The sequence below is a fragment of the Eptatretus burgeri genome, chromosome 7, assembly GCF_056783735.1.
Source record: "Eptatretus burgeri isolate ZD-2024b chromosome 7, Ebu_testis_v1, whole genome shotgun sequence".
In the NCBI taxonomy this organism is placed as follows: domain Eukaryota; kingdom Metazoa; phylum Chordata; class Myxini; order Myxiniformes; family Myxinidae; genus Eptatretus; species Eptatretus burgeri.
The window spans coordinates 18,970,792-18,989,289 of NC_140967.1; the positions used below are offsets into that span (position 1 = coordinate 18,970,792).

General features: G+C 41.6%; 1 long non-coding RNA gene and 1 pseudogene across 1 annotated transcript in view; one reads left to right on the top strand and one right to left on the bottom strand.

Moving 5' to 3' along the window:
- The first annotated feature begins 6,259 nt into the window (after positions 1–6,259).
- On the top strand, positions 6,260–8,270 carry LOC147022770 (uncharacterized; annotated as a pseudogene).
- Positions 8,271–10,755: 2,485 nt separating this feature from the next.
- The window catches only part of LOC147022771 (uncharacterized), a 121,641-nt gene continuing 113,898 nt past the window's right edge, over positions 10,756–18,498 (bottom strand). The window contains exons 3-5 of the long non-coding RNA XR_015059702.1: positions 15,611–15,815; positions 13,341–13,464; positions 10,756–11,219 (exon numbers count right to left, since the gene is read on the bottom strand). This is a non-coding gene — a long non-coding RNA (uncharacterized LOC147022771). The remainder of the gene's footprint in view (positions 11,220–13,340; positions 13,465–15,610; positions 15,816–18,498) is intronic.

The following is an 18,498-nucleotide window of genomic DNA, read 5'->3' on the forward strand; positions in this document are numbered from 1 at the left end:
GTGCACTTGGAACAGTTATTGAGGCCAAATTCCATTTGTATATCGTCAGAGTACCATTTCACGAGCTTCAGTTGTTCTGTCAATTTTTCATCATTTGGTGCAGAGAGTTTTAAATCATCCATATACAGTAGATGCGTCACCTTTCTTGTTTCTTTGTACGTTCATTTATTGTTTGTTAAGGTGTATCCGTGTCCTTGCTTATTGATGAAGTTACTTAGTGGATCCAATGCCAGGCAAATCAGGAGGGGTGGAAAGGCTGACTCCTTGGAAGATACCATGTCGTATCTTCACTCTTGGTATTTTGATCTTTCCTTCCAAGTGGTGCAGTATTGGTGTGGTATTCCATAGATCCATTGCTTTCTCAAAGAGCTTGATTATTTGTGGATTTATCTTACAGACTTTCTTGCATTTTATCATCCATGAATGTGTAACACTATCAGAAGCTTTTTGTCGTCTATCTCAGCTGTGGACAGTTTGGTTCCTCTTGTGTTGCAGTTTTTTGAGTATGGCCCTGCTTGGGAGTGGTGGTGTATTGTTCCATAGTATCCTCTCTTATATCCTTTATGTTCTGCCTCTGGACCTCCTTGTTGTGTTAGGTACATGGTGGTACAGTTCTGTGATGATTCCTGTTAAAAGCTTGCATATTTTTGCTAAACATGTTGTTGGTTGATATTTGTGAAGTAGTTGGATTTCTTCTCAGATTTTGGGATGAGGAAGGTGTTACATTCTGTGAGCTATTCATCCATTTCCTGTTCCCCATGGATAAGTTAATTGAATGCTTGAGCATGGTGAATGTGGAGAGCATCAAATTGCTTTTGCCAAAAGTTCGGAATGCCATTTGGGCCAGGGCCTTAGAAGTTTGGCATTTTTATGAGTCGTCTAATTTTTCTGCCTTGTCATCGTTGATGAAGTATTTGCTTCCACAGTGGTGTTTGGTTCCTATTTGAGGGGCCTGTTCTGTTCTTAAAGTGTCTTGTTGTTGTTTTTTCTTGAATGAGTAGTGGTGCTGCAAAACGCACTAAGCTTATTTCTTTCAGGGGATGATTTTGGTGTCATTTTAAAAAACATGATGTTTGTTCTTCTGATGTGTTTTTGTGCATTTGTCATTATGTCATCAGCAAAGTTGTGGTCTTTCTGCAAATGGTGTCATTCTCACCTCCTCTATCTCATTCGCCAACAGCTCTATTTCTCATCATCCTTGTCCTCCTCCTCCCCTCCATCCTTCTGTTCCCCTTCATCTTTCTGCCATTTATCATCTGTCCTTTCATTTGTTTTCCCTGTGTGTACTATCACCTTGAATCCATCTCCTTTACCACTCATCCTCCATGTTTCATATGCAGAGCACGTTCTGCACTGGAGGACGTCCTCCTTCCCCTCAGCATCCCGGCTCTCATTGTTATTTGTTTGCTGTCCGACTTTGGTTGAGGCATGCAGCATCATCCTAGCGTTTTGCCTTAATGCAGTGTTTTGCCTCTTTGTGGGGAAGCTGTCGTCGCTAATCTTAGCAGAACACAGTCTGTATAACTGGTGTCTGCACATACTTCAAATATCTTTCCCTCTATGGGGCTTGTGACCCTTTGTTCTGAGTTTTTTTTTAATTATTCTTGTTCTCCAACCCACTCGTCCCATCATGCATCATGCACGGGGCTTCCATTGCACCTTCGTTCCTCTCTGTCTTCCCAGTGGCCACGTTCCCACTCCTCATGGCCCCTGAGTGCCTGCTCAAGGCTTCTCGGGGGCACCGTCAGCCGTTCGCACCAAGTAGCACCTCCGCCTTGATGGTCTCACTTGCATCATTTTCATCCTCCTCCCATTGCCACCGCGTGGACCGATTGTCATCCCCGACCCAGATAGTAGCCTCGCCGCTTCGATTGGGGCTGCACATCTTGTTACAATGAACTGTGCATGCCTCTTTCACCTTCGACTCTGTGTTGCGACATCTGTCCAAGTTCCTCACTTCTCCATTTCGCAAGTGTGCCTTACCATTTGCACAAAGCAGCTGTGTGTGTGTGTGTGTGTGTGTGTGTGTGTGTGTGTGTGTGTGTGTGTGTGTGTGTGTGTGTGTGTGTGTGTGTGTGTGTGTGTGTGTATGTATTTTTCTTGTTTGCACTGCTTTACCACTGGATGGAATGAGTTGATATTTGATGGTTGTACTTGGGTTGTGGCCAGAGTTTTTAGGTATTAAAAAAACAAAATCAGTCATGAGGGTTAGATCGGGGGAGATGACGCAAATTCTCTTCATAAATGTGCATCATGTAGCGCCGCTCCCGGTGGTAGTGCGTATTACAAGTCCCAGTAGATTGCAGTATTATAAAATAGTATCTCTGTACGAAAACCTTGCAGAATCTAAAACGACTTGGCCAATTTACATACATGCTCTGCATTTTATCCACTTCAAAACCACAAGACAAAACAAGTTGAAAAGTCATGCTTGTACTCAAGGTGTGCATGGCAATGTCATACTAAGTTGGGATGGCCACCTCCAATTAGATTTTTATTTTTATGTTAAATTAGTGAATTATCATACGTGCTAATAAACTTCTGCACGACTGGACAAAATAATTTGAAACCTGGATGTCAATGCAAAATATAAATCAAACTCTTGGACGTTGTACAAATCATTCCTACATACACTAATTCTCTCTGTTATAGTATAATGAAAAGTAGTCATTATAGAGGTGTGTGTGTGGGGGAGGGGGGATGCGTTGAAGCATACCTGTTTGTTTGTTTGCATGTTTGTGGGACGAAATGAAACTTTCAAATTTCGGATTTTCACATGTGAGATTTTCATGTTTGCATGTGGGATAAAATTCAAATGAAAATAGAGATTACATAATGCAAGGGTTCAATCTTGGAGCATGTCACACAAGAGAAGGGTCTGGGGGTGGTAATATATATGGGGGTAAGCAGGCAGCGCAGTGCCAGGCAACTATAAGTAAAGCTAATTCACAGCTTTTAAGAGTTTAGGTAATTCACAGCTTATAAGAGTTTTGGTAATTCACAGCTTCTAAAGGTTAATCATAAGGTTTTAAGTTGAATTCGCAGGGGGATAAATTATAAATCAAAGCATGTAGTGTTAACACTGTACAGTTTTGGTCACAACATCGAAGGATAGACAGAGTTGCCATAGAGCAGGAACAGCACCAAGCTACTTACATTGATTCCAAGCTATGAGGAACAAAGGCGAAATCTTTATACTTTGAGTAGGAGGCGATTGTGATGGATCTGATAAACATGCTTAAGATAATGAAGGGTGAGGAAAAGATAGGTGCAGTGGGTTTTTTCAACAGAGTGTTAGGACAGAGTGATCAGACCAAGGGCCATAGTTTGAGGGTAAAAAAGACAAGAGTTAGGACAGTTTTAAGGCAAAGGGCTTTCAGTTGGAGAGTTGTTAATGCATGGAATGCTTTCCTCAGGAAGGAATTGTGGATGGGGTGGATAGGTTCAATTGGGAATTAGATAGGTATCTGGATGTAATGGAGAAAGAGGGGTATGGGGATATTGGTAGGACTTGCCAGTAGCTTCTATGCAGATGGGTGATGGATACAGGGATTGATGTAGCACAGGCATGATGGACCGAATGGCTGCCTCCTGTACCAAAGTTCCTTGTGTATCGTGTGAAAATGCATTAAAACCAAGTGGTTGTACTCGGGGTGTGCATGGGAATGTTCAACTAACTTGGGATGGCCACCTCCAACTTAATCTCCCTCCAGAGAGAGAGAGAGAGATTGAGAGAGAGAAAAAAAAAGATCCAAGGAAAGTTTGAGAGGAGGTACCAGTAAAAAAATACGACTACTGGACCTATAGCTTATCTGGGCCCTGGCCCAATGTTGTAGCCCAAATTTGGTAGCATTCTGATTGGTGGATCTGGAGAAAAAGAATTTTGAAGGAATTTACACGACCGCTATTTTGACAACTTCCGGTCATGTGATCGGCATGACTTCCGCAATTTGCCATCTCTACTCTGGCCAATTTTTGGAACCTAAATTTGGTAGCTTTCTGATTGGTGGGTCTGGAGAAGAAGATTTATGAAGGAATTTATGCAATTTTCCCCAAAACTGACAACGATGGCCATTTTGACACATTTCTGGTCATGTGATTTGCATAACCTCTGCAATTTAACATTCCTATCCTGGCCTAATGTTGTAACCCAAATTTGGTCCCATTCTGATTGGTGGGTCCGAGGAGGAAGATTTTTGAAGAAATGTGTTAAGTCGGCCATTTTGACCTACTTAAAGTCACGTTACTGAAACGAGCTGTGCAATCTTCATTCCCAGTTCGGATCGGAACATAGCTGCCAAATTTCAGTCAAATTGGCCCACCAGAATGGCTGGAGAAGTCAAAATAGGAGACGGATTGACAAACGGATGGACAATGCATGATGACAATACCTTATCTGGAATTCCAATTTGAGATAAGCTAAAAACTCGATATCTGTGATCACAAATGATTGCCAAGGGGAAGCCAGCCCATGATTCAATGATGGCCATATATCTGCCATATGACCTTGACCTCAACATTTAGGGGTAGAGTATTAAGAAAATGTATCCTCATCTTCACTCTATCCAAAAAACTCAACATCATGAAAATTGGAAGAACATTATTCAAGTTATGATCAAAGGATATTTTTCTTAATTTGGTCATAATCTGAAAAAAGTAAGTCAAGGACATTAATCAAACAACTTCAGTTCAGGTACACTTTTATGATGCAATAACATCTTGGAAAGCCAAGCGGTTTTTGAGATTTCGAATTGGCAAAATTGAGCAATGACACAATATATATATATATATATATATATATATATATATATATATATATATATATATATATATATATATATATATATATATATATATATATATATATATATATATATATATATATATATATATATATCGCACCAATGTCCGAAGGAAACGGTTCAGTTTGGCATTTTAAATCTGAAATAGGCAAAGCCTAGAAATGAATGAAACTCATAAGAATTACCCTTTAAAACCCTCCAGAATTACAATTGAGAATTTCCCTTATAGAACCCTCCAGAATTACAATTTAGAATTACCCTTTAGAATTATAGTGTAGGCATATTTGTCATGAAAAAAAGGATTCGTGTATTTTTCTTGTTAAAAGCAAAAACTCACTTGATTTTGTTAGATGATACTATAAACATGAAAAAAATTAGGGTGGCATTTTTTTCTGAGCATTCTAACGGCCTGAAATCCAAGATGGCCGCCACCATAGCAAAACACCCTAAATTTGACACTAAAATCAACTTGATGTGGTTTAAATTTTTTTTAAAGCATGAACTGCTTGGAACCACTCTCAACTAGACCGAAACATTTTCTTTTGCTTTCACCGCAAAATCTTCCGGGAAAACTGTCTCGCTGTATAATAGGATAATGCATAGAGGATTTTCCAGGAAAGGCTTGGATGTGGTGGAGCTTAATTAATTAATCGTTAGATCATGCCATAATCACTGTGAATGAGTTTCGCTTGGAACTTGTATATAGAGGTGACTATAATAACAATAACTTTCACCTGACTAATAATCTTTTTATTTTGCACAATTTGAGACTGAGGCTGCCTTTTTATTTCAACATGGCGGCCGGAAAATTGACGTTCAAATCCAGTCATCGGCAGCAGTTTGTTCGCTTTATGTTAAGGTTCCACTTGTCCATTTTATGGTGTACTAGCATATTATTTTCTTCTTTTGCAGTCTGCACGTACCCACAGCAACCATAACCCATGATAACATAGCTAAGAGACCTTGGATTAACCAAAATGGCAGAGTCTTCATCTAACAAGAAGTCAAAAATGGTGGATTTTGAACTATGCTTTATTTGCCAGTTGAGCAGCAAGCAAACAGATTATACAAACTATGTGCTTCGTCCTTCTTTTCCTTCAGTAGAGAAAGTAATTACAACAACTGATGTTCGATGTTCATATGGGGAAACAGAATTCTCTGCATTAAAGAATCGCATAAAAGGTTTGTCTGCCCATGAACTGTTACAGAATGGTGTTTCATACCACAAGACATGTTTTTAGGATCTCACAAATAAAACATGCATTGAACGAGCCAAGATCAGATATGAGAAAGGACAAGCGACAAGCAGCGTCAGTGATGTAAAACAGAAGACAATAGGACGACCGCCAAAATCTGATGCTGCATCTACAAATGGTTCCACATCACAGCGATCTACCAGGCTTTCGACAAATCAGGCTTTCGACAAGGAGACAAGGAGATGTGTCATTTGTCAGGAAGACAAAGCAGACAAATTGCACGACGTCTCAACTGAAAACATGGGAGCTCAGCTAAAAGCCATTGGTCAACAAACAGACAGAAAACTTTTGAAAGTCAGACTGAGCAATGTTGTAGGCTCACCTGATCTTACAGCAGTTGCTGAGGACATGAAGTATCACCTTCTGTGCTTAGGCCATGCAAAACGAGACATAGAAAAAGCTAACAGACCTCCAAAACAGCATGTTCATTTTGCACAGTTAGTGTCTGACCTGGAGATGCTCGACATGGTGGAAACTGAAATGAATGACATCTAACAGTTCAGCTTTGAATATGAAGGACATTGAACAATCATATGTTGGTTTGCTAGAAGCCAATGGGTTCCCTTTACCCGACAATCTGCGATACAAACCATACTTAAAGCAACTGATTTTGGACAATATCGCTGATGTGCACTTCACCAGGCCTCCAGACAAAACCAAACCTGAGCAAGTACTTTCTACAAAAGCCAAGGAAACCCTGTGAGCTGGTGCATTGGCCACCGATACAAAAGACCTCAGAGAAGATGTGAAAGTCCTTCTGAAAGCAGCTAAAATACTGAGAAGAGACATTGTAAGCACAACCCGTGGAAATTCGAAGGAACATTTGATAATTATGAACCACCTGCTTTGCTTTAACTCTTCTGCAAGCATGCTATCCAAGGTTTACATCAGGTTAAAACAATCAGCAGGGCCGAATCTATGAACCAAAGTGCATCTGTGCTGGCACAACATTTCGTATGTGCATACAAGTCTGATTGGCAGGTCACCTATGAAACAAAACATGAAGAAGTCGCTTGCAAACACCGCACTGAGACTCCCCTTACCGTCAGCTTAGCTGTGGATGTGCACAAAAACACCAGGTCCAAGGCCCTTGTGGAGACATTAGGCAAACTAGACATCACCGTCCCGTACAACAAGGGAATGGAAATAGAGACTGCAGTCGCAAATGTTGTTCTTGAAATGATGAAATCCACGGGAGGAATTTATCGGCCACCTTGGTTGGTTAACGACATGTTTGTTTTTGGTTTGCACTGGACAACATAGATTTTCTCGAATCCACGCCTTGTGGCATGAACACACTCCATGGCACTGCCACCGCTGTATATCAGACTGCATCTGACAAATCCCCAGCAACACCACTTGATATCGATCGGTCATCAAGGTCTCAAACATTAGAGGAGGCTGTTCCATGTGAAATATTATCATGTGACAAACCAATACCAACAAACAAAAAGTGTGTTTGCACACTGAATTCCTGCAAGTCCAGCTCACAGCCAAACAAAGAGAAGGATATGGCATGGATTATTGGCTGTTTGGACTTCAAAGAAAGTGAAGTAGAAGTAAAATCAAGCTCTACTTATCCAGGAACATGGGGCGCCTTTAACTCTCTGTTGTCTCCATCTGGTTCCAAGACAAACATTGCCCTTGTACCACCACTAATACGATTGCCACCAACACAGTATGACACCCTGTGTTGTGAATGTGAATGAGCTACACAAAATGTGAATATGAATCTACACAAAAGTGAATGAGCTCCGATGGTTCCTCTACTCAAATCGTGCAGCCGAAGGAGAAAACCTCACACCAACTTCTGGCTCACTGGACTTACACATTCGTCGGGCACATTACATATCCATGATTTGGAGAAAATCTTGTGAAACTCACCCATGCCTCCCAGCACCAACTGCATTTGGTTGGACATTTGATGCAGGTTCAAGTCACTTCTCTCCAGTTCGCTGTTTGAATCCACCAGCTCCTGAAGCAGTATTGCACCTCATAAAGTGCGGGTGCAAACGTGGATGCGAAGGAAGGTGCAGCTGTCGCAAGAACAATATCCCATGTACGGAAGTTTGTGGATGCTGGGTTTTCAGCTGCAATAACAAAACTGTCCAACCAGGGATAAATGAAGACTGTGAAGATTGAGGTGTTACTTTCTATGACATTCACAAAATAATAATTCACTTGATATCTATTGTTAAAACTACTAAATGAAAGCCAGGCATTTAACCAGTATGACTTTTTGCATCTTCCTGTTTAAACAATTTAAGAGATTGAACACTGTATTGAACAGTAATTCAAGTATTTAATTTTATTTAGATCTGTTTGTTGGTTTGCTAATTATGTATTCTTTGTGAAAAATACATGTCTTTAAATAGGTAGATACTTGGTTTGTAGTTACAAAATCCTGTTGGCTTGGTAATGCATGCAAAGGGAGAAGGTATAGCTTACATTGCGGGTGCACAGTGGCCATTTTGGAATTTGGCATGCAGATCATACATATAACATAAATTTGATGATTCCATTAGATTCCTGGTCTCAGAAAACATATTTAGATACTTCATTTGTAATTGCATCACATGTATTCGCGAAGATATCAAATTATTAGTGTTTGGCGGCCATTTTGGACCATCTTGGATTTCATACCCTTAGAATGTTCAGAAAAAATGCCACCCTAATTTTTTTTTTTAAGCTTATGATGCCTTCTTACAAAATCAAGTGAGTTTTTGCTTTTAACAAAAAAAATACACGAAATTGCAAATATGCCTAAACTTTACCTTTTAGAACCCTTTAGCGTGACCCTTTAGAGTTACCCTTTGGAATGCTTTAGAATAACCCTTCAGAAACTTTTAGAATTACTAGTGGACCCGTTGTCCCATTGAACCAAATTTTCATTGGTTTTCAAGGCCTTGTTGCATACCTGCCTGCTGCACTGCTGCCCGATACACCTTAACATGTCATGCATTTAAAACATGGGAATTCTTCTGGGTTTTTTGTATGAGCCAAATCAACTCAGGAGATCATGACTATTTTGGTGTATCACATTCCACATCAGAACACTCCAGTGGAACTCCATGAAAAACATGACACACACACACACACACACACACACACACACACACACACACACACACACACACACACACACACACACACACACACACACACACACACACACACACACACACCTCATCTATTTATACTGGAATTTTAGAGGGTCTACAGAGTCTTCAGTGTCTTTTGAGTCCTCTGGGTCATTTGGGTCCTCGGGGACTTTTGGGTGATCTGGGTCTTTTAAGTCCTCTGGGACTTTTGGGTCCTTGGGGTCTTTTGGGTCCTCAGGAACTTTTGGATCATCTGGACCATTTGGGTCCTCGGGGACTTTGGGTATTTTGGGTCCTCGAGGTATTTTGGGTCTTTTGGGTCCTCTGGTACTTTTTGGTCTTTTGGGTCCTGCAGGTGTTTTGGGTCTTTTGGGTCCTCGGGGACTTTTGGGTCCTCGGGTTGTTTTGGGGTCCTCTGGGACTTAGGTCATCTGGGACTTTTGGGTCCTTGGGGTCTTTTGGGTCCTCAGGAACTTTTGGATCATCTGGACCATTTGGGTCCTCGGGGACTTTGGGTATTTTGGGTCCTCGAGGTATTTTGGGTCTTTTGGGTCCTCTGGTACTTTTTGGTCTTTTGGGTCCTGCAGGTGTTTTGGGTCTTTTGGGTCCTCGGGGACTTTTAGGTCCTCGGGGTATTTTGGGTCCTCGGGTTGTTTTGGGGTCCTCTGGGACTTTTAGGTCTTTTGGGTCCTCTGAGTATTTTGTGTCCTCGGGAAGTTTTTGGTTTTTTGGGTCCTCGGATTTTTTGGGGTCCTCTGGGTCTTCTCGATCTTTGGGTCATCTGGGTATTTTGGGTCCTTAGGGTCCTTGGGGACTTTTAGGTTATCTGGGTATTTTGGGTCCTCGGGGTCTTTTGAGTCTTTTGGGCCCTCAGGGTCTTTTGGGTCTTCAAGGTCCTCAGTAGACTAAAGGGTCAAAAGGGTCAATTTGTCGTATAAAGGTTCTATTTCTTCGTTATTTTGAAGGATGGATGCACATAAATAATGATATATTGAAGCAGCTTCACCGCTGAAAAGTGCGTTATTTCTTTCAGACCATGATTTGACCTTGACCTTTAACCCGGAGAGGTATGATTCAAATAAAGCATAAATGCACCTTGCTCTTGTCTAGGCTATCTAGAGAAGGCAAGTTTTTCCAATTGCACAAGAATTAATCCATCCATTGGGGCTATGAATTTTTTTTTTTGTTAGCATTGGGGCTAACAAAATATATACTCTGTGCAGAGCGTTGGTGCTGCCTAAACAGTCTCCTTGGCTGTTGGACACAATCCTGGACGGGTCGCCACTCCGACACAGTATACCAGCAAGCTGGCACTCATTTTGCCGACCTCGGAAGGATTACAGGCAGAGTCCACCCCACGTGGTATTAATTCAACAGCAGAGTGGGATTTGAACTCAGGATCATAGGATCCCAAGCCCACCACCCAAACCATTAAGCCAACACCAGGCATAAGAATTAGTCGAGTGGTGGTAAAAACGTAAAAATTTCTATAATTAGTTCACGACCTTAAAATTAGGTCAAGGTCAAAAAAAAGGAAACCCAGGCATACTTTCTATTCACATTATTGGTGCAAAATTTATTACGAAAGTTCCAGCTGGCTTCAAGATACAGCTCAGAAATTGCGAGTTATGTTGGCAATGCATGAATATAAAAATAATGAAAAAATAAAAATAAATATACAAAAAATAAATTTTCAGTACTGGTTTAATGAGGGCACTAAATGTCGAAACAAACCCGACAACAAGGTATAAGCCCTCCCCTATCCTATAGGGGGAGGATTAAGTAAGTGAACGCTAAGTGAAAAGGAAAGTATATCGGAGAGAATAGTAACAAAAAGAAACAATAAAGTGACTGGTAAAAGAATCATAGAGCATTAAAATTTGTGGTTTTGATCATTCACTTGATATTAACATTTTAAGAGAAAGTTTTACCCTGCTTGAATACTTCATGTAAGGAGTCTCCCTTGTCAGTGTGATGAAAACGCTTCAAGTTCTTCTCACTGTTACTTTCAAGTGTTCAGCTTTCGCAAAGGAAACCATAATAATTAGTGCAGGTTGACCCTGAAAATTGGACAGGACTGCCGATCAAATAGAGCAGGGACGTTTTTTGTACATCTAACAATTTGTACGAGATGTTTCACCTTCAAAATGTTCAAACTTTACCCAAACAATGGCAGCAGTTGGTGAAACTTTCACAACATTGACGGTTAAATGGGAATAATTGAGAAATTAATGAAATACAGTAATACATGAGAAAAGAATAATAATAAATGTAAACAATTAAAACGATTCATTTCATGCAATTAAAGAATTTACAAATTTAGCAAAAGGAATGAAGCCTTTGCCAGGCACTGAAGGCAATCTTCAAAACGAATTTTTTCGATAATGATTCAATGTTGCACAGAAACTTGCTGCCCTGTAAAACCTCTCCAGACAATCAAATAAATTGAGGAAGATCTACAGGATGTTCATTGGTTTGAATGCACTGCATCCCATCAGGTATCACATCGTCGAGCCGGGTTTGACTGGAGACCCCCATGGAAGGCCCGGGAATGAATGCTGAGAAATCGCAGGATGGTTCAAATGGTCACGTGCTTACCTCTAAACTCTATGCTCATTAATTTGATCCCCTGTGGACTTAAATCCCACTAAACTGCCGACCTGGTGCAGTGCCTGCAGGAGGTGCTGCATTTAAGATCATGCTACTGTTTTGAGGATGTAAAGCTGGCTGTACTGTGTGCATTTAGATGATTATTAATATCATTATTGTTGTTATTACTTTTGTTATTAGAAGTGGCCTTGAAAAAAAATGCCAAGACTAGCGATCTGAACACGGGTATACACCTTAACACGGATTTCGCCCAAGGTGGAAAACCCCCTTGGGGAGGGGGTCATAATAAGTCGCTACAACCTCCAATGTGTGACCCTTAGTCCTCCTGTCAAGTTTGGTTGAGATTGGACAAGTAACGATCAAATCCATCGTGGTCAAAAGGACAGACAGACACCAAATTGCGTATTTTAATATGTGATGTGAAATACGCATTTTTTTATGCAACACCAATAAGCAAAATTCGACGTGGTGATACCCAACAACCAAAATACACAATAGTTCAATAATAAAGGGACACTTGTAAATAACTTTGATATACGGAATGGCAATTTTAGTAGACAATCCTGTTTTAATCAGAAGTTTCAACTTCTTCTTTCTGATGCAGCACAAGGCTGCGAGTTGCATCAGTGGCTGGGGGAGCGGCTGTGCCACTGATTATATTCCTCCCTTTGTAAGTCAGGGCAGGAATTTGGAATTTGTTCAGGGTGCCGGCGATAGCTCGCCTTCTCGTCGTGAATGACAGCATGGGATCTTTAACGTCCACCAATTAATACTGGCAGACGGAATGCCTGGTTTAATGTCCATCAGAAGGGGGGCACACATATTGATGCCTCGTTTTGCCTGTGAGGCATCAGAAAGACAGTTTGCTGCTCGGCTAAGATTCAAACTCAGGCTGGATGGCTCAGAGGCGAGTGATATAAGCGACAGTGAAATCAATATTTTTTTTCGATTGAAAAAAATCCAAATCCATTGAGCATTGCAGAGAAGTTCAGTAAACGTATCTGACAAATCACTAACATGATGTCACAGCGACTCAAAATGGGCAGGAATTTCTGCTCACTGAAAACGCATTTAAAAAGCATCAGCTTTAACGCGCGGCCTGGTGTTGCTTTAAGGTGGCTCGCTTAAGAGACTGGGGTCTTGAGTTCAAGCTCCTGTTGGACTGTTAAATTTACACCAGGTAGCGTTGACTCAACCTGTCATCCTGAGGTTGGCAAAATGAGTACCATCATGCTATAACAGGGGCATTGCATCAGTGGCACAGCTGCGCTCCCAGAAAATGATGTAGCCAAGCAGCTACAGGCTGCATACCAATAAATAAGCTTTAACGCTGGCTATATACAAGAAGACGATGAAGCTCTAACACTTGAGGATAGTGTTGCAAAGTATTCCTTCCACCCCAACCCCCACTCCCCCCAAAAAAAATAATAATAATAAAAAAACTTGCCACTCATCGCATTTCGCATGCTCTGTCGCGTGATAAGAGAAAGATACTCATCTTTTGTGGACATTGTTTTGTCACTTACTTGTTCATGATTTTAAGTGTATAAAGATAGAGTAACTTTACCCACCTGTACCACTCCCACTTGTTCGACAGCATTTTGTTAGTTTCACAAGAGAAGGGTGCTTTGATGGCAACCCATTCTTGGTAAGCTGAGATGGATGTCACCAGTCAGGAACCAGGATCCAATGAATCTGCCAAGTGATCAGATGCAACACACTGAATACTTTGAAAACTAGAACGACACTACACACACACACACACACACACACACACACACACACACACACACACACACACACACACACACACACACACACACACACACACACACACACACACACACACACACACACGTGTGCAGCCTTGGAGATGCTGCTGCTTGTATCATTGCTTAGAGACGCAGCTATGCCGCTGATGCAGGGCCCCCATTACCAGTACACGAGTGCCCATTTCGCTGACCTCAGAAGGATGACAGGCTAAGTCAACCCCACCTGGTGTTAATTCAGTGGAAAACGGGGCTCAAACCCAGGAACCTAGGATCCCAAGCCAGCCACCCTAACCACGAAGCCAACAGCAGGCCAACAACACTCTGTAGAGCACATATCTTCATCAAGCTGAACAGTTTACGTTTTGTATTCCACTGTTAGGCCGGATCTGCATCCTGACCCCAAAATCAAATCGGCTTGTTCTCGTCACCTAACCAACTCATCCACCAAGTTTTGTCAAAAGTCGTCCACAACGTTTTGAAATATCCGACTATATATCGTCTTTAGCTCAGTCTCTCAATGATGAAGAATCGCTTAAAAAAACTTATCGGATCCAGATCTTCACCAAAATCAAATCAATTGGTCCTTGTAGCACACCTAACTTGTCCACTAAATATCGTCTGAATCTGTCAATAACTTTTTGAGATGTCCTGCTCACAAAGAGACAGACAAACAGACATCCACCTTTGGTGGTGGAGGTAACAATGCCTTTTGGAATCCGTGCTCATTACATATGAAAACCAACAGATCACTGAATAGATGCTGCAATTCTTTAGGCATGAACTCATAAGAGAGGAAAAGAAGTAACAGTGGCCTGACTCTTTATGCCACTGTCTGTATGGCACGAGATGAAAACTCATTTTGCTGGACAATAATGGGCTGAAAAATGGACTTAACTGGAATAAGTCTGGCTTCCTTTCTTGTATGTTACTTACAATTCTCTAAGGCTCGTGGAGGAGCATGTACATATATCACCTGCAATGCATGCGGGACAATGGCATTCGGAATTTATTGGAAGCTTTTATGGGGAATTCGAAAACAGCAAGAAATGTCATACATTGACTGTGTTTACACACAAGGCATCAGGAATGGTATCATAGAGGAACAGTGGTCTCGCTCGAAATATGCCAATCACATTAAAGTCTGTGACTTCTTCATAACAATCACAAGATCAGCCAATCCCAAAACATTCCACATCCACCCATTAAACCCCCAATTACCTATCAACAATGACTCGTAATCTCTCTCTCTCTGATAGACCATACTCTGCAAAGAGTGGAGTGCCGCCAAAGCAGCTTCCTGAGCAAGAGTTATGCTGGGTGGTTTGCTATTGCCTTCCCAGCAGTAGTTACGGCTGGAATTTGGCCATGGTGCCGGCGAGAGCTCACCGAATCTTCACAAAGGACACCATGGGGTCTTTAACATCCACCAAATGTCAGCAGATGATATTCCCGTTTAACATCCACCCAAGAGATGGCACACACATTGATAAATCATCCTGCCCATGAAACAAAGGAATGATAGTTTATAGCTGGGTCGGGATTTGAGCCTCGGATAGACAGCCTAAAGCAGAGTGTGCGTACCTCTCGGCCATCCTCTCAGCCCTTGACTCATAATACATTGTACTTATTGCATGTTTGGACGAGGATACATTGTCACCTGTGTTGTGGGCTTGTTGAAGTGGATATATTTGCATGTACTGAGCTGTAATTTAGACACATCTTTATTTTTGTAGTTTGATCCACAACATACTGTCGAAGAATTTGAGGTGTGTCTGGAACATTTCCATGAAGAGTTTATATGTTTTATTGGAAATAATTCTGGAAGCATATAAACTCGATATGCAAAGTCTGAGCCTATATAGAGGAGGTCTTGTGGGGAGAGTGGAAGAGGAAGAAGGATGAGGGTGATGTCCAGGGAATTAGGAATTATGACTGGAGACAGGTAATTACAGTAACAGGTATATGTTGCGTTAAATGCATATTTTTAAATAAATACGATTTAACAAATCGTAAATGCAAATGCAAATGTCCATTCATAATTATATCCGATTTGCGATCGAATGCCTCACCTTTTTTTAAATCATTTCTTTGTAAAGTTATTTACTTTTGCAGCAATAACTCTTTTAGTGAATGATGACCTCTGGGACCATCTTCAAACGTTCCCAGCCAATGCTTGAAAAATCAGAATGAATCACAAGGCTCTGTCCACAGTTCAAATGTGGACTCCTCTTCATTTTGGGCCAGTACACCTCCATCACCTCTGACTCCAGGAATCTGTGGAATCAAAAGTTCTCAGCTTTATTGGCATCTTTTGTGTTAAGCACAAAGCATAAGGCCGGTTACTCTCTCATTGCATGAAGCTCAGTGGTAGAAAACTTATTGGGAAGGCATGGCGATTGTGAATACAATACTTCTGAATATGTATTGGGCCTAACAGAGCAACAAAATGGCAGATGTGTGATATATTTTTTCAGGGGTGGAGTCAGATTCCAATTGTGGGTGGAGTCAAGCCAGCGAGCCAACCAATGGGTGTAATGAAAAATTAATACACATTTTGAGGTCCGGCAAATTATATATAGGTTGCAAAATAATAAAAAAAAACAATCACAATTACAAATGGAAGTCACATTATCATTTCAAAAATAAAAGAAAAACAAATATAGATCTCCAGTTAAATGCAAAGTAGATTATACACAATTAATGATGAAACAACCATCTGCGACAGAGCAAAGTACGTTGTTGACTATCCATATGTTCTCAAAAAATGCATCGTATTCATCAAGTTGTAAAAAAAAAAAAAAAAAAAAAAAAAAAAAATCCAACTTCATTTCGCCTATTACTCTGCACATAAATTGTCTGCAGAATCATAAAAAAATTTTTGATGTGATTATATTGATTTTTAAGTAATAAACAAAGAACTGAATGTGTTTTTTAATTGTAATAATTTTTGAGGTGTTAAAGTGAAAAAAAGCCAACCCAGTGGGTACCACCTCAAAAAAATTCCAGAAAACCACCAATGGTCATTACGTCATCTGCGTGGTCATCACCAGAATGATCATCTCAGGATGCAAAGGATAATGTCCGTACAACTCGCTTTAGACTCAGCAGAAAGTGAATTTGACAAATAATTTTCTGATCAAGAATCCTCAGATTACGATGATAGTCAAAATCATGATGTAAAAGGTGCTGTGAGGCTGTACATGTATGAACCGAAGATCATGAAATACCTGGAGTTCACAACAATCGGGACGACGTCGAAGAAAGACTCGGCAATAACAACTGGTACAGTAGTATATAGTAGAGCTAAAACGTGGTGAATGTGGAGTTTAGTGGTATTTTGATGCAACACTTTGCTGTAATTATTGTAGTAACCAGAATGACACTCATAAGAGTGCACACCTCCACCAGGTTTAACAGTTTGTTTTGTATTCCATTGGGACCCCAGATCTGCATCCGGACCTGAACCAAAATCTAATCGGCTTGTTCTTGTCACCGAACCAACTTAGCCACCTTGTTATGTCATAATCCGTCCACAACGTTTTGAGATATCATGCTATACATCGTTTTTGGCCCTATCTCTCAATTGTGAAGAATCACTTATAAGAGTAAAAACATTCTCGTGTTCGGATGTAAAGTGCAATATGAGATGTATAGATGATTACCGTATTGGATGGGACTGTTCTCACAATGTACATGTACATGTCGTGAGTGAGTCATGAGTGATGCACAATATGTTAATTTAAACACTGATTCAACATATCTGTAACAACCGCCAGGGCAATGGTGCTGTACGTCATACATATATATTGTTGCGAATTCGCGCCCGCCGGCGTGCGGATGGCCACGTAACTTGGATCGCGGCACGTCGCCCACCGGACGGACAATTCAGTCGTGACCCTCCAAGAACTATCGCCCGGAGCCAGTCACGGGTGGGCCTTTCGACCTCACCACAATCGTTCCAATTGGCCACCCGCGTAGGATAGGGTTGTCCGCCAAACTCGACCTACCTAAGTACCCACGCGGATAGTAAACCGGGCGATCGTACCTCGCCGCAGGTCGACTCCGGACACGAGCCGCTTGGGCGGCCCGTTCCGTACTATCGGGATAACCGAGCGGTGTTATCGTCGACCTCGACGGTTCAGATTATTTACCGGGCATTTTGCACCCACTATGAACCCTTTACGTCCGAGGTCGGCAACCTGCGGCCCGCGGGCCAAATGCGGCCCGTGGCGCCTTGTCCGGATTTCCATTAGGTGCGGCCCGCGAAACATTTTTCTGAACAGACGGCAAATTTAACATATGTAGACATATGATTCTTCCACATATATCACAGTCTCTGTACGTCACAATAAATTATTTTCGCTTCTAGTCGACTTAACTTGGTCTTAAATATTTTTTCGTTGTTGTTTCAGATGGCTGAAGGTTTTAAGGTTCAATTTACAATTACATTTATTATCATTGATTTTAGGTGTGTTTGTTATATTTTCGGGTTGGGAGGGGGGTGCGGCCCGCGAGGTGGCCCGAACGTGGCCCAGTGGCCCGCGGCCTGGTTTGGGTTGCCGACGCCTGCTTTACGTGAAACAGGATGGAGATTCAATTAGAGAAAAGACGAAGCGAAACGGGAAAACAGTTCACACAATCCACATTTATTTCCCGGCACATAAAGCAACCAAAACAATAAAAGCAACAACGACGCAGAGTTAATACCGACTACGCGCACACACGGCAACACTTATACAGCTTTACTTCACAGACGGCGCCAACACACATTTACACAAAAGCAAAGGAAAGAAGCCACCCTCAGAGACAAGGAGGCAGACAGGCCTGTAGGCCAAATGTGTGCGGGAGCTAGAGGAGCGGCCAGGTCCACGAGACCGGGGGGGGGGGAGGTCCTACCCGCGTCCTCATGATGCGTTGGCGGGCGAGCCGCAAATGTGGCCACGCGGCTGTGCCCCGA